Source organism: Rhinichthys klamathensis, unplaced genomic scaffold (assembly GCF_029890125.1).
Source record: "Rhinichthys klamathensis goyatoka isolate OS25496 unplaced genomic scaffold, OSU_Roscu_1.1 h1tg000947l_1, whole genome shotgun sequence".
Taxonomy (NCBI): Eukaryota; Metazoa; Chordata; class Actinopteri; order Cypriniformes; family Leuciscidae; genus Rhinichthys; species Rhinichthys klamathensis.
The window spans coordinates 115001-132535 of NW_026607271.1; positions in this window are offsets into that span (position 1 = coordinate 115001).

Below are 17535 nucleotides of genomic sequence, written 5' to 3' on the forward strand. Positions count from 1 at the left end.
GTGTGCAATGCAATAACATTAATGAATTATGAAATTAATTAATAAAAAAATTAATGGAATGCAATGCAATAAAATCAATGAAGTATCAAATTAATTAAAAATAAAATTAATGCAATGCAATACAATTAATCAATTATAAAATGAATTAATAATAAAATAAATGCAAATTAATACAATTAGAAAATTAGAAAATGAATTAATAAAATTAATGCAATGTAATGCAATAAAATTAATGAAGTATCAAATTAATTGAAAATAAAATGAATGCAATGCAATAAATTAATTAATTATACAATTATTTATAATACAATTAATGCAATGTAATACAATTAATCAATTATAAAATGAATGCAATGCAATACAATCAATGAAGTATCAAATTAATTAAAAATATAATTAATGCAATGTAATAAAACCAATGCAGAATCAAATTAAATAAAAATAAAATTAATGCAATGCAATGCAATAAATTAATTAATTAAACAATTGTTTATAATAAAATTAATGCAATGTAATACAATTAATCAATTATAAAATTAATTCATTAATAATACAATTAATGCAATGTAATAAAATGAATGAATTATAAAATTAATAATAAAATTAGTGCAATGCAAATTCAATGCTATAAATTAATTAATAATAATAAAAAAAATAATGCAATGCAATTTAATAAAATCAATGAATTATAAAATTAAATGAATCCTTAATTCTAAACTTTTGATCGGTACCGTAGAGTATATTTAATTTAGTACTCAAGTACTCTAATATATAAATAATGAGTAATTTATTACCCAAAAATGTAAATGTTAGGATAAGTATGATACACACAGGAACAATATGAACGTATAAAACAGAAACGTAGACTGCTGCCTTTACTGCACATTTATAAACAGTAAAAGCAGATCATATTTTCATCCCTTCACATGTTCTCATTCCCAGACCACGGGCCAGCTGTGAGGAAAATACACTCTTAGCATTTTCTTCCCGCAATAAAAGCGGATCCGATCCGGAGGGAAGCATCAGCATCTGTGCCGCGGATCGACTTTGCTGTGCATTTGAATGGGGTTTTTTTCATGCCAATCTTTCTTTTGTGTAGCAACAAATTTAGATAAACCCGCTCCTAAATGCACAGAAAAAAAAAAAAGGTGGATGGCTGCTTTACATGTCAATCAAACAATGTATTTATTTATGCAGACAGTCTGGCTACACGAGACTTACACTCCAGGAAAACAAGTCTGTGTGTTTGTGTGGACGACCTATCATGTGTTCATCTTCATCTTCAGTGTGTAATGCTCCAGTTATTCTCTATATCAGTGTCAGTGTTTCTGAACTCCTGAAACGCCTCCATTGTAGTCTTGAGTTTCTCCCGGGAACGAACACGTCACAATATTCCTCATTATAATAATTCATGCGCAGAATAAAGGGGCGGGGCCTGGTTGAGTTAGTTAGTAGTGTGTTAAACTGGCGGTTATGGGAAGGGGCGGGACATTCCCAAACACACTCGAAGCGCTCAACCAATCACAACACACTGATCCAGCCGACCAATCAGAGCACAGTGTGCTTTTCAGAAGGAGGGGCTTCATAGAGACAGGAAGTAAACAGAGCGTTACTGACAGACTGGGAAGAGAGGAGCCGCAACAATGGAGAATATGAGGAGAATAATCAACATTCAAGCAGGAAAACCTGTTCTAGTAGAGCCTGAAACTACATCAAGACTGTATTAGGACATATTTAAGTGAAAATGTCAGCAGACAGCAGCATCAAACCCCATAACACTGAATAAACACACTCACACCTCATAAGCCACCGAAACTCATGTAAGATGTGAGAAGTGAATGAGCCAGAGATGGATGTTTGTGGGAGGCCAGATATCCAGCTGAGAGAAAATACAACCAAACCGCTACAGCAGAGACACACACACACACGGCTTGAGCTAAAGGGTGTAAATTCTGTATTTCTGTGGATTTAAAGTGGTCTAAAGGCCCAGTCGAGCTCTTATGTCGGGTTACAGCATTTCATAAGCTTGTTCCTAAAGCAGCAAAAAGGCTAAACAAAACCAAACTGGACTGACAGCACAGTGCCAACAAAAAGCCCTAGATAGTAGCCAACTCTAGTGTGCTTGGCCATGGCTCAGTGTGAATGCATTAGCTTCATTAGGGGTGTTCGCACCGCAGGAACTAGGAACGATTTTAGCTCTAGGAACTGCTTTTGGAGGAACTTATTTACTCCTACTCCAGAGTCGGTCTAAACCAGCGCTATAGGAACTATCCGTGACGTTAGTGTTTGCTGATTGGCCGAACGCACGCAAAACACCAGAACACGCCATTTTTTAAAAAGCTATGTAAACACAATTACAGCCTATATATTTGCTCCAGAAATCAGAATCAGAATCAGAATCAGAAAGAGCTTTATTGCCAAGTGTGCTTGCACACACAAGGAATTTGTTTTGGTACTGAGGCTTCCAGTGGACATATACAAATACAAATACAACAAGAAACATAATACTACAAATTCTAAGAATAAAAAATATAAATATAAATATATGAGAATAAAAGTATCACAGTTGTCACAAGTATCACATATATTACAGTGTTTTGAATATTATGAATAAATAAATCTACATATAAGTATCACCTGAGTTGTAGGATATTGCACTAAACAGTGGGAGTATTGCACTTAAAGCATATGCCTTGGGAGGTGTGTTAACTGTTCAGGAGGGATATGGCCTGTGGGAAGAAACTGTTCCTGTGCCGAGATGTTCTAGTGGCCAGTGATCTGAGTCGCCGTCTTGACGGTAACAGTTCAAATAGGTGGTGTCCAGGGTGAGTGGAGTCTGTGATGATTTTACCTGCTCTCTTCCTCACTCTGGAAGAGTACAGGTCCTGGAGGTTTGGCAGGGGGGCACCAATAATCCTCTCCGCAGTCCGGACTGTCCGTTGTAGTCTCCTGATGTCTGATTTGGTAGCTGAACCAAACCAGACAGTGATGGAAGTGCATAAGACAGACTCAATGACGGCTGAGTAGAACTGAATCAGCAGCTCCTGTGGCAAGTTGAACTTCCTCAGCTGGCGAAGGAAGTACAGTCTCTGCTGGGCCTTTTTCACAATGGAGTCAATGTGATTGTCCCACTTCAGGTCCTGAGAGATGATAGTGCCCAGGAACCTGAATGACTCCACTGCTTCCACAGTGCTGTTCATGATGGTGAGTGGGGGGAGTGCTGGGCTGTTCCTCCTGAAGTCCACGATCATCTCCACTGTTTTGAGCGTGTTCAGCTCAAGGTTGTTATAACTGCACCAGACAGCCAGCTGTTCAACCTCCAGTCTGTAAGCAGACTCGTCACCGTTTCGGATGAGACCGATGACAGTGGTGTCGTCGGCAAATTTCAGGAGCTTGACAGTCGGGTCTTTAGAAGTGCAGTCATTAGTGTACAGGGAGAAGAGCAGTGGGGAGAGAACGCACCCTTGGGGAGCGCCAGTGCTGGTGGTGAGAGTCCTGGATGTGAGTTTCCCCAGTCTCACTCGCTGCTGCCGGTCCGTCAGGAAGCTGGTGATCCACTGACAGATCGAGGATGGTATGGAGAGCTGGGTCAGTTTGGCTGTGAGAAGATCAGGCATGATGGTATTGAAGGCCGAACTGAAGTCCACAAAGAGGATCCTTGCATAAGTCCCAGGTCTGTCGAGATGTTGCAGGATATAATGCAGTCCCATGTTGACTGCATCATCCACAGACCTGTTTGCTCTGTAAGCAAACTGAAAGGGATCCAGCAGGGGTCCAGTGATGTCCTTCAGGTGGGCCAGCACCAGTCTTTCAAACGACTTCATGACCACAGACGTGAGAGCGACAGGTCTGTAGTCATTAAGTCCAGTGATTTTGGGTTTTTTGGGGACAGGAATGATAGTGGAGCGTTTGAAGCAGCAGGGAACTTCAGACTGCTCCAATGATCTATTGAAGATCTGCGTGAAGACCGGGGCCAGTTGGCCAGCGCAGGCTTTTAAACAAGCAGATGAGATGCCGTCTGGGCCTGAGGCTTTCCTAGTCTTCTGTTTTTTGAAGACTCTGCTCACGTCCTCCACACAGACCTTAAGCTCAGGTTGGATGACAGGAGGGGGGAGTAATGGGAGTGCAGGAGGTGATGGTGAATGTGTGAAGTGCAGATCAGACCGGGTGTGTGGTGTGAATGAGGGCTTTTCAAACCTGCAATAAAATGAGTTTAAATCATCAGCCAGGTGTTGATTGTCCACAGATCGGGGGGATGGTGACTTGTAGTTGGTGATGTTCCTCAGGCCATTCCAGACTGATGATGGGTCGTTGGCTGAAAACTGTTTTTTCAGTTTATCAGAGTAGCTTCTTTTAGCAACTCTGATCTCCTTTGTCAGTCTGTTTCTGGCCTGGTTATACAAGATTTTATCCCCACTTCTGTAGGCATCCTCTTTGGCATGACGAAGGTGTTTGAGTTTCCCAGTAAACCATGGTTTATCATTAGTGAATGATAAGAATGTCCTGGTAGGAATGCATGTATCCTCACAGAAACTTATATATGATGTTACAGTATCTGTGAGCTCATCCAGATCGTTGGTAGCAGCTTCAAAAACAGTCCAATCAGTGCAGAAACTAACTCTATGAACATGTAAAACAGTGATAGATGAGTCTCTTAATCTTTACGGCGAGGAGAAACTCCAACGCAACTTTGAGGGACCGTGAGAAACATGATTATGTATTTGCGCGTCTAAATTAGTTGCTTATGTTTACTAAATGAGCCTACAATAGCAGACATAAGCCCGTTTAATAAAAATAAAGATCCATGTTTTATAAACATGTTCACAAAACTTAAATGAAAATGTTTCGTGAAATTTGAAAAATATGTAAGATATCGTTAATTTAGTCGTATAGGCTACGTTCTCATATCCATTTATTTTGTTCTAATGTCACAAGTAATTAATCTCAAGCTTTACTGCTTTACATGAGTCTTTTGTCGTGTGGTGTGTGTGTAGGCTGCTAAAATAAACATTCACATGTGCACCTTACTTCTTCTCACCGCTGATTCCTGATGGTTTAGAGGACAACTCGAGTCGCCTCCTGTCGTTACAAGGCGAGCGCGTCACGTGTAAACGCCTCACCCGTTTGGGGAGCCAGGCGAAAGTATAAACAAGGCTTTAGTTCTCGAGGGGATAGTCTTCGGGGATAGTTCACCCCAAAATAAAAATTCTGTCAGTAAGCAGCGCTTCTATGTTGTACGTCACACACACACACGACCAGCGTCGGCCAATAGTGAGCCTGCGTGTGACGTACGACCCAGAAGCGCTGCCCTGTTACACTACGTGAACTCACTCGAGGCCCACAGAGAAGGAAATGAAGAGTTGAACAAAGTCGTTATTTTTGTTTGTTTTTTGCGCACAGAAAGTATTCTCGTCGCTTGATAAACTTAAGATTGAGCCACTGTCGTCACTCGGACTATTTTAAAGATGTCTTTACTAACTTTCTGGGCCGGCCAGTTTCAATTACAATGGAAGCCTATGGAGGAGTGATCCAGCTCTCAGATTTAATCAAAAATATCTTAATTTGTGTCCCGAAGATGAACGACAGTCTTACGGGGTTGTACAACATGAGGGAGAGTAATTACTGACAGAAGTTTCATTTTGGGGTGAACTAACCCTTTAAACATCCTTTTTAAAGTTACAAAAGTTATTGTCAAGAGCAGTGAGTGATTTTTTTCTTTGATTAACATTAGAAACAGACATTTTTTAAATACAATTTTTTTTTTTTTACAGTGAAACATTGCAATATTAATTCGCCTCTGGCTAAGCTCCGCCCCCCTTAGTTACTGTTGCTACGTCCGACAAACAAACTTCATCTGGGCTCTGGTATCAACATGGCTTATGCTGTGACAGCTCTTCCTGCTGAAATTTTATCAAACTTTTATAAAGCAGCAAATAAAGTGTCCGATAGAAGTATGCAAAAGCGGCTGCAATATACATCCGAAGGCTTTATTCACGACATACAGGGGAAACGCAAGGAACACCAAGGCATCCAAATAGAGGCAAAAGCACACCGGTCACAGTCAACAAATGACCCACCGCATATCCTACTAATGGAGACGGAGGCTGTGACTCACAATATCACGGAGCAACACTGTTCATGCAAAGCTGGAGGTCTCTATTCACTTCTATAATCGTTATTAAAAAAGCAAACGGACTACGCGAGTATAACGTTATATTTATTAGCAGCGTGTGCTAGACGACACTTGTCAGGATTTGACTTCGGTTTGGGAAGGGAAAAAACGCACACCCCCCTCCAACCTCTCTGGGAAACGCGTATCTGTGTTACAAATGCCCCAGGCACAACGTTTAACCATATTTTAGATAAAACTACGACGGTAATAGCCGGCCGAGACCAAAAATATGAGACGCCTGTGTTAAAGTCAATGGAGCGCTGTGAAAAAGTGTCGGACCTCTGTGGGAGCTCGTTCTTGGCTGCGCTGTGATTGGTCAATCTACATTCAAGGGTGTGGCTTAGCCAAAGGCGAATTAGGGCTGTCAATGTGAACATGTTAAAGCATGCGATTATTTCAAAATCCCTAAAGCCTGGGACACACCAAGCCGACGGTCGGGCAGTTTTTGTGCGTCGGCCGACTCAGTCTTCTCAGTGTGTTTCCGCACCGTCGGCTGAAATTGGTCCTCGTCGGCTTTGTTTCGGCCGATTCGACATGTTGAATCGGTGTCGGGCCGTCAGTAAACGAGGGAACTCTGATTGGCTGTTCAGCTTAGAGAACGAGTCAGTGCACTGCACGAGAATAATAGCAAAACGGCGAGAAAACAAGTGAAACGGTACAGATAGAAGGCTTATGTTACGTCATCTTACTGAGTGTTCCTTGGAGAATATTTCAATATTAACATGAGCGGAGTGTAATAAAGAAAGTGTTTAGCAGGATTGATATTCAGAACGGTAAGCACGCACTGCTTTGTTTACGGTATGTGTATCTGCAGTGTCGGTTTCCCTTTTTGAATGACGAATATAGACGAATATATCTGCAGAAATAGACAGTTTCATTTACACGCCGGCGCAGAGCGCGGACGCTAGCTGACAGTCGGCTAGTTCTCTCAGTGTGTTCAAGTGCAGCTTTTACCCCGACGCGAGGCGACAACACAGTCGGCTTTCATCAGCGCTAGTTCGTTGGCGTCGGCTTGGTGTGTTCCAGGCTTTACCCCTTTTCCACCAAGGCAGTTCGAGTGCTGGTTCAGAGCTGTAAAAAAAGATGGACGCCGCCCCTTCGCTCTCCTCCATTGGTCAGAAGTGAAGCCGCCAGTGTCCCGATATGGCGCTGACATCTTGAACTTGAGTCTGCGCAGAAGCGATCTCGGCACCAGACCTGCGCAGTCGTGAGCCGGAAGTAAAGCCGAGAAATCAAGGCCCCGCCCCCACTCTCCAGAATCAATCGCAAGCACACGCTCCATCACTTTTTCAAAATTAATTATAGAAATTTAGATATTAAATTTAAAGCTCCAATCTCCTCAGTCCTCCGAAGATCCCGAAAAAAAGTCAGTTGGGGCTTCAGTGACTACTTCGCTCAGAGAACCTGTCAATCACAGCTGTCAATCATGACGTCACACCACCGCATCAAATAACTAACTAAAAACAAACTTATTTTAAAAACAAACACTTGAAATTACATCAGCGTGATAAAAACTACAGTAAATGACAGAAACCATCTTTGGAAAAACGATATTTGAAGTGTAATTTAATTGTTTAGTTGGTCTCGCGAGCCGTTGAATAACATGAGGAGGCGGGGCTTATGAGCTATACTGGGACCGGCCACCGGGGGGCGATCGAGACGCTCTGGCTTCACTTCTCAGGGCTTGTGCGGCACGCTTGGTCCAGAGCCAGAGCCTAGTTTCAAATCAGTTCTTTGTGTTTCGACACCGAAACCACCAGCTCTGAACCAGGAAAAGTGGTTCTTAAGTAGCACCAAAACATTGCTGGTCTAGAAGTAAGAAACTTGTGACCGCTATTTTTAAATAAAAGGGGTATCGGTTCACCAGAGGAGAACTGGCTGAGTCTGGGTTCTCCAAAGAATTTTTTTCTCCATTCTGTCACTGATGGAGTTTTGGTTCCTGGCAACTGTCGCCATTGGCTTTAGTCTTGCTTAGTTGGGGACATTTAATTTAATATTCAACAATATTATTGATCTCCTGCATTGACACCATTATATGAGAACTGAACTGAGCTGGACGATGACATCACGGTTTTCTCCAGAGCGGCTATATATATAAATGAACTAAACTAATAACTTTTTTACAACAAAAATGAAGCATCACTGAACTGACTTAAGCTGGACTGTGACGCTATTTCCTTCTGGAAACAAGCTTTGCTGCATTGTTTTCCTGTTATCTCTGTAAGGCTGCTTTGAAACAGTCAGTATTGTAAAAAGTGCTGTATAAATAAAGGGGACTTGACATGACCGGATCGGACTGGAGCGGACTCACCCTTGTGGAAGGAGGGGTTGCTGTCGCGCAGGAGTCGGCTGAGCTGGTGTCCGTTGATCTGCAGGAGGCGGAGCTGATCCCGGAGCGACGAGTCCTCGAACACGGCCGGGATCAGGCGGCCCACACTGTTCTGGGACACCGGCAAACCCAGAGCCAGGGCGAGGGTGGGGGGGAGATCCACCTGCTCCAGGACCTCCGGCTCCTCCAGGCCCGCTGGAACACACACACACACACACACACGTCAGTAACAGCTCCTCCAGGCCCGCTGGAACACACACACGTCAGTAACAGCTCCTCCAGGCCCGCTGGAACACACACACACATCAGTAACGGCTCCTCCAGGCCCGCTGGAACACACACACACATCAGTAACGGCTCCTCCAGGCCCGCTGGAACACACACACACATCAGTAACAGCTCCTCCAGGCCCGCTGGAACACACACACACATCAGTAACGGCTCCTCCAGGCCCGCTGGAACACACACACACACACACACACATCAGTAACGGAGTAACGGCTCCTCCAGGCCTGCTGGAACACACACACACACACACTCACGTCAGTAACGGCACATTTCAGTCTATTTTTTACTTCAGCAACGTGAATAAAATGGTCAGTTATTTATTTGAACACTTCAGTCCCTGCTGTTGGGAAACACAATATTACTGTTCAACTGCAGTTTTGTAAGTAAGACTTCTCTACATCCATTCATCCATCCATTTATCCATCCATCCATCCAATTATCCATTCATCCAATTATCCATCCATTTATCTATCCATCCATCCATCCATCCATCCATCCATCCATCCATCCATCCATCCATCCAACCATTTATCCATCCATCTATTTATCCATCCATCCAATTATCCATCCATTTATCCATCCATCCATTTATCCATCCATCCATTTATCCATCCATCCATCCATCCGTCCATTTATCCATCCATCCATTTATCCATCCATCCATCCATCCATTTATCCATCCATCCAATTATCCATTCATCCAATTATCCATCCACTTATCCATCCATCCATCCAACCATCCATCCATTCATCCATCCATTTATCCATCCATCCATTTATCCATCCATCCATTTATCCATCCATCCATTTATCCATCCATCTATTTATCCATCCATCTATTTATCCATCCATCCATCCATCCATCCATCCATCCATCCATCCATTTATCCATCCATTTATCCATTTATCCATCCATCCATTTATCCATCCGTCCATTTATCCATCCATCCATCCATTTATCCATCCATCCATTTATCCATCCATCCATTTATCCATCCATCCATCCATCCATCCATCCATCCATCCAACCATCCATCTATTTATCCATCCATCCATTTATCCATCCATCCATTTATCCATCCATCCATCCATTTATCCATCCATCCATTTATCCATCCATCCATTTATCCATCCATCCATCCATCCATCCATCCATCCATCCATCCATCCATCCAACCATCCATCTATTTATCCATCCATCCATTTATCCATCCATCTATTTATCCATCCATCCAATTATCCATTTATCCAATTATCCATCCATTTATCCATCCATCCATCCATCCAACCATCCATCCATTCATCCATCCATTCATCCATTTATCCATCCATCCATTTATCCATCCGTCCATTTATCCATCCATCCATTTATCCATCCATCCATTTATCCATCCATCCAATTATCCATTTATCCAATAATCCATCCATTTATCCATCCATCCATCAATCCATCCAACCATCCATCCATCCATCCATTCATCCATCCATTCATCCATCCATTCATCCATTTATCCATCCATCCATCCATCCAACCATCCATCCATTCATCCATCCATTCATCCATTTATCCATCCATCCATTTATCCATCCGTCCATTTATCCATCCATCCATTTATCCATCCATCCATTTATCCATCCATCCATCCATCCAACCATCCATCCATTCATCCATCCATTCATCCATTTATCCATCCATCCATTTATCCATCCGTCCATTTATCCATCCATCCATTTATCCATCCATCCATTTATCCATCCATCCAATTATCCATTTATCCAATAATCCATCCATTTATCCATCCATCCATCAATCCATCCAACCATCCATCCATTTATCCATCCATTCATCCATTTATCCATCCATTCATCCATTTATCCATCCATCCATCCATTTATCCATCCATCCATTTATCCATCCATCGGTTGTTTTATCTATCTATCCGTTTATCCCACTATCCATCCATCTATCCATCTATCTATCGTCCATCCACCAGTTTTTCTACTACTTTTTTCTCTCGTTCCAGTGCTGTTCTGCAAACTGGCACCCAAAATGAAGACATATTTACATATTAAGACATAGATGCAGATCACTAGATGACACTGAATAAACTAATTTATACACGCTAAACTTATAATATATTCTTCACATAAATAAGACCAAATCAGCGTTTAAGTCCGTGTTTCCTGCACTTTGCTGCTGATGAATCTGAACTCAAATTGTGTGTGTGTGTGTGTGTGTGTGTGTGTGTGTGTGTGTGTGTGTGTGTGTGTGTGGATTGGTGAATCAGACTGAATCCCACAGGAGAAACAGAGAGAAGTCACCAGAAGAGCTGATCATTAACAGTCTCGGGACGGCGCTGGTTCTACAGTGATCTGATGGACGATGAGGTCAGCATGCAGCGGGTGTGAATATAAGCTCATCTTTAAATAAAAACCGCATGCTGCAAGAGGAAGCTGGTGTGAATGTGTGTGTGTATAGATGAGTAAGAGATCACCAAAATAGATCAGGCAGGAAAAGAAACAATTATCACATTCACCCTGTCAGTCGGGTGTAGACAGATGCTCTGCCACTCCACACTTTCATTGGGAGAGAAAAATGAGTAGAAGTGGATAATGAGCATCTCACATAGATTTTCACACTCTAGGGTGTGTGTGTGTGAGTGTGTTCACGTGGTTATGCATGCGTAATGTTTGAGATGTGTGTATTGCGTCACGCGATCAGTGCGACGAGCGCTGCGCCAGCTCTGTGTGTCACAATCAATTACACACTGGACTCAATGCAAATTAATCCATTATAAAACAGTGGGGGGGGGGATGAATTAATGCCTTATATTATCAGACAGAGATGAATCAGTGGGTAATTTAAAACCCCTGGGGCATAAAATTATCCAGCAGCATTCCTCTAATGCAATCAAACCGTCACAGACATTTGAGATTTAAAGGGGTCATGACACGAGATCTCTAATTTGCATTGATCTTTTGACATATAAGAGGTCTTTGTATTAAAGTTTTGAAGCATCCTGCAAGTTTCATCGCTTAAAACGTCCTCCTCATTATAAACAAAGCATTTATTTAATCAAGCTTCAAAAACGGCTTGTTTTGATATTGCAGGATCAGAGCAAGACATCGACCAATAGTTATCCATCATCGCATCATAGGCCCCGCCCACTGGCGTTCAGTCGCTTAAGTCAGCATTTTGACTGGGGTTTTCATAAGCTGTAATCCATAATCATCAAAATTATAGCAAATAAAGGCTTGAAATATCTCACTTTGCATGTAATGAGTCTATATAATATATTAGTTTCACCTTTTAAGTTGAATTACTGAAATACATGAACTTTTGCATGATATTCTAATTTTTCAACTGTATGCTGGTGGTTAATCTGATTTAAAGCAAGGAAAATATGAAAAATCCTCACTTTAGGCACACAGACTCACATGGAGACTGATTTATTGTGTGTAAAGCTTCTTTGCCGGACTATCAGAGCCCTTGTTTAGCTGAGATATCTGTCAAAATAACAAGCATGAATAAAAACTTTAAACACATTAAAAAATATTTTGCACGAAACTTAAACTTATGTTCATGTTGTCTTTAAAATTATGTTTTCCTTGGTTTTATTACTCTATACTTTGTGCATTTTTCTGCACGCTTGTGCTGTTTATCTCTTCGCTCTTCTTTCCATGTTCTGCGCTTGCTCTTCCAAATGTTGCAGTTGGAGTTTCATGTAAATTAGGGCGGGCGTAAGCGTCACCATTGGTCCACTAGTTCTAGATTGACAGCTCCTCCTCTAGCCAATCAATCGAAAAGGGGAGTTGACTTTTTTGAATCACGCTTATTTTTTGATCCATGGCCGCAATACATTTGGCGGGATATTGATCCCATACCCCGTCCCTCACAAAAATATTCATTTTCTTAAATGCATTGGTGAATATGATGGTGGTTAATCTGATTTAAAGCAAGGTAAATATGAAAAATCCTCACTTTAGGCACACCGACTCACATGGAGACTGATTTATTGTGTGTAAAGCTTCTTTGCCGGACTATCAGAGCCCTTGTTTAGCTGAGATATCCGTCATACGGCCATTATTGGATATGGCTTAACAACTGTGGGAGGAACTCTGTGCACAAAATCCTGGCCAATATACTTTACTGAAGGACTAAGACATCAAATATACAACCCAGGCTTAAAATAACTTTAGTTTCAAACAGAGTAACTTTGCAATTGGAAAAAAAAAAAATCGATAATGTTTCTCTTGAACTTCAAAGAGAGTCGCAGAACCTTTACGTTTGGAGGAGGATCTTAATGGGAGTAACCTTTACTTCAAAACACCAATTTTTTCGATAGTCCAATTGTCAAATTCTCCAGAGAAAACACAGAAACGGCCTGAGATATCCAAGAAGGGTCAAGCAGCAAAACTTGGAGATCTCTAAAAGGGGGTGGGACCTACAAAACAGGGTGTGTCCTCACATTGATTGACAGACAGATTCCCCCCCGCCCTAAACCAGTTCAAACTCTGATTCTGAAGATTTCAGATTTCTGATTTCTGAAGAATGATTGGAACCAAACAGTTGTTTGGCACCATTGACTTACCGTAGTAGAAAAAAAAAAAATACTATGGAAGTCAATGGTGCCCCACAACTGTTTGGTTCCAATCATTCTTCAAAATATCTTCCTTTGTGTTCAGCAGAAGAAAGAAACTCATACAGGTTTGCAACAACTTGAGGGCGAGTAAATGATGACAGAATTTTCATTTTTGGGTTGAGTATCCCTTTAATGAGTAATGAGTGTGTTTTTTCTCTATTCTCTTAATGAGTAACGGGTGTGTTTTGGGCGTAACGTGCAATAAACCAATTAGAGTGTAATTTCATTCCCCTTTCTAGTTACATGGAGGAATTTGCAAGTGGAAAGACTGAACGATTCTCTAGCGAGGAAAAGGATCTGCTTGTGTGCGAGGTTAGGTTTCCATGTGTGTGTGGTTAGGTTAAACCGTATGTGTGTGTGTGTGTGGTTAGGTTAAACCGTGTGTGTGTGGTTAGGTTAAAGCTGTGTGTGTGTGTGGTTAGGTTAAACCGTGTGTGTGTGTGTGTGTGTGTGTGTGTGGTTAGGTTAAACCGTGTGTGTGTGTGGTTAGGTTAAAGCTGTGTGAGTGTGTGTGTGTGTGTGTGTATGTGTGGTTAGGTTAAAGCTGTGTGTGTGTGTGTGTGTGTGTGTGTGTGTGTGTGTGTGTGTGTGTGTGTGTGTGTGTGTGTGTGTGTGTGTGTGCGCGCGCGTGCGTGCGTGTGTGTGTGTGTGAAGGTTAAAGGTTAAAGACCATCTACGGGACAAGCCGGGTTTCAACATATATTTATGTACACAATAATCATCTTTTACATTGTAATCCTTTTATTTTTAATATTTGGCATGTTTGTGTGCTGTTGCTGCTGCCGTGTAATAAGCAGAGTGAGTGAGTGTGTAATAAGCAGAGTGAGTGTGTAATAAGCAGAGTGAGTGTGTGTGTAATAAGCAGAGTGAGTGTGTAATAAGCAGAGTGAGTGTGTGTGTAATATGCAGAGTGAGTGAGTGTGTAATAAGCAGAGTGAGTGTGTAATAAGCAGAGTGTGTGTGTAATAAGCAGAGTGAGTGTGTGTGTAATAAGCAGAGTGAGTGTGTAATAAGCAGAGTGAGTGTGTGTGTAATATGCAGAGTGAGTGAGTGTGTAATAAGCAGAGTGTGTGTGTAATAAGCAGAGTGAGTGTGTAATAAGCAGAGTGAGTGTGTGTAATAAGCAGAGTGAGTGTGTGTAATAAGCAGAGTGAGTGTGTAATAAGCAGAGTGAGTGTGTGTGTAATAAGCAGAGTGAGTGTGTGTGTAATAAGCAGAGTGAGTGTGTGTGTAATAAGCAGAGTGAAATAAGCAGAGTGAGTGTGTGTGTAATAAGCAGAGTGAGTGTGTGTGTAATAAGCAGAGTGAGTGTGTAATAAGCAGAGTGTGTGTGTGTGTGTGTAATAAGCAGAGTGAGTGTGTGTAATAAGCAGAGTGAGTGTGTGTGTAATAAGCAGAGTGAGTGTGTGTGTAATAAGCAGAGTGAGTGTGTGTGTAATAAGCAGAGTGAGTGTGTGTGTAATAAGCAGAGTGAGTGTGTAATAAGCAGAGTGTGTGTGTGTGTGTGTAATAAGCAGAGTGAGTGAGTGTGTAATAAGCAGAGTGTGTGTGTGTGTGTAATAAGCAGAGTGAGTGTGTGTGTAATAAGCAGAGTGAGTGTGTGTGTAATAAGCAGAGTGAGTGTGTAATAAGCAGAGTGTGTGTGTGTGTAATAAGCAGAGTGAGTGAGTGTGTAATAAGCAGAGAGTGTGTGTAATAAGCAGAGTGAGTGTGTGTGTAATAAGCAGAGTGAGTGAGTGTGTAATAAGCAGAGTGTGTGTGTAATAAGCAGAGTGAGTGTGTAATAAGCAGAGTGTGTGTGTAATAAGCAGAGTGAGTGTTTAATAAGCAGAGTGTGTGTGTGTGTGTGTGTAATAAGCAGAGTGAGTGTGTAATAAGCAGAGTGTGTGTGTAATAAGCAGAGTGAGTGAGTGTGTAATAAGCAGAGTGAGTGTGTGTAATAAGCAGAGTGTGTGTGTAATAAGCAGAGTGAGTGTGTAATAAGCAGAGTGTGTGTGTGTGTGTAATAAGCAGAGTGAGTGAGTGTAATAAGCAGAGTGAGTGTGTGTGTAATAAGCAGAGTGAGTGTGTGTGTAATAAGCAGAGTGAGTGAGTGTGTGTGTAATAAGCAGAGTGTGTGTGTAATAAGCAGAGTGAGTGTGTAATAAGCAGAGTGAGTGTGTAATAAGCAGAGTGAGTGTGTGTGTAATAAGCAGAGTGAGTGTGTGTGTAATAAGCAGAGTGAGTGAGTGTGTGTGTAATAAGCAGAGTGTGTGTGTAATAAGCAGAGTGAGTGTGTAATAAGCAGAGTGTGTGTGTAATAAGCAGAGTGAGTGTGTAATAAGCAGAGTGAGTGTGTAATAAGCAGAGTGTGTGTGTGTGTGTGTGTAATAAGCAGAGTGATTGTGTAATAAGCAGAGTGCGTGTGTGTGTAATAAGCAGAGTGAGTGTGTAATAAGCAGAGTGTGTGTGTAATAAGCAGAGTGAGTGTGTAATAAGCAGAGTGATTGTGTAATAAGCAGAGTGCGTGTGTGTGTAATAAGCAGAGTGAGTGTGTAATAAGCAGAGTGAGTGAGTGTGTGTGTAATAAGCAGAGTGAGTGTGTAATAAGCAGAGTGATTGTGTAATAAGCAGAGTGCGTGTGTGTGTAATAAGCAGAGTGTGTGTGTAATAAGCAGAGTGAGTGTGTAATAAGCAGAGTGTGTGTGTAATAAGCAGAGTGAGTGTGTAATAAGCAGAGTGTGTGTGTGTGTGTGTGTGTGTGTGTGTGTAATAAGCAGAGTGATTGTGTAATAAGCAGAGTGCGTGTGTGTGTAATAAGCAGAGTGAGTGTGTAATAAGCAGAGTGAGTGTGTGTGTAATAAGCAGAGTGAGTGTGTGTGTAATAAGCAGAGTGAGTGAGTGTGTGTGTAATAAGCAGAGTGTGTGTGTAATAAGCAGAGTGATTGTGTAATAAGCAGAGTGCGTGTGTGTGTAATAAGCAGAGTGAGTGTGTAATAAGCAGAGTGAGTGTGTGTGTAATAAGCAGAGTGAGTGTGTGTGTAATAAGCAGAGTGAGTGAGTGAGTGTGTAATAAGAAGAGTGTGTGTGTAATAAGCAGAGTGAGTGTGTAATAAGCAGAGTGTGTGTGTGTGTGTGTGTGTAATAAGCAGAGTGATTGTGTAATAAGCAGAGTGTGTGTGTGTGTGTGTGTAATAAGCAGAGTGAGTGTGTAATAAGCAGAGTGTGTGTGTGTGTGTGTAATAAGCAGAGTGAGTGTGTAATAAGCAGAGTGTGTGTGTGTGTGTGTGTAATAAGCAGAGTGCGTGTGTGTGTAATAAGCAGAGTGAGTGTGTAATAAGCAGAGTGAGTCTGTGTGCAATAAGCAGAGTGAGTGTGTGTGTAATAAGCAGAGTGAGTGTGTGTAATAAGCAGAGTGAGTGTGTGTGTAATAAGCAGAGTTGAGTGTGTAATAAGCAGAGTGAGTGTGAGTGTGAGTGTGTGTGTAATAAGCAGAGTGAGTGTGTGTAATAAGCAGAGTGAGTGTGTGTGTAATAAGCAGAGTGAGTGTGTAATAAGCAGAGTGTGTGTGTGTGTGTGTAATAAGCAGAGTGAGTGTGTGTGTAATAAGCAGAGTGAGTGTGTGTGTAATAAGCAGAGTGAGTGTGTGTGTAATAAGCAGAGTGAGTGTGAGTGTGTGTGTAATAAGCAGAGTGAGTGTGTGTGTAATAAGCAGAGTGAGTGTGTGTGTAATAAGCAGAGTGAGTGTGTAATAAGCAGAGTGTGTGTGTGTGTGTGTGTGTAATAAGCAGAGTGAGTGTGTGTGTAATAAGCAGAGTGAGTGTGTGTGTAATAAGCAGAGTGAGTGTGTGTGTAATAAGCAGAGTGAGTGTGTGTGTAATAAGCAGAGTGAGTGAGTGTGTGTGTAATAAGCAGAGTGTGTGTGTAATAAGCAGAGTGAGTGTGTAATAAGCAGAGTGAGTGTGTAATAAGCAGAGTGAGTGTGTAATAAGCAGAGTGAGTGTGTGTGTAATAAGCAGAGTGAGTGTGTGTGTAAAAAGCAGAGTGAGTGAGTGTGTGTGTAATAAGCAGAGTGTGTGTGTAATAAGCAGAGTGAGTGTGTAATAAGCAGAGTGTGTGTGTAA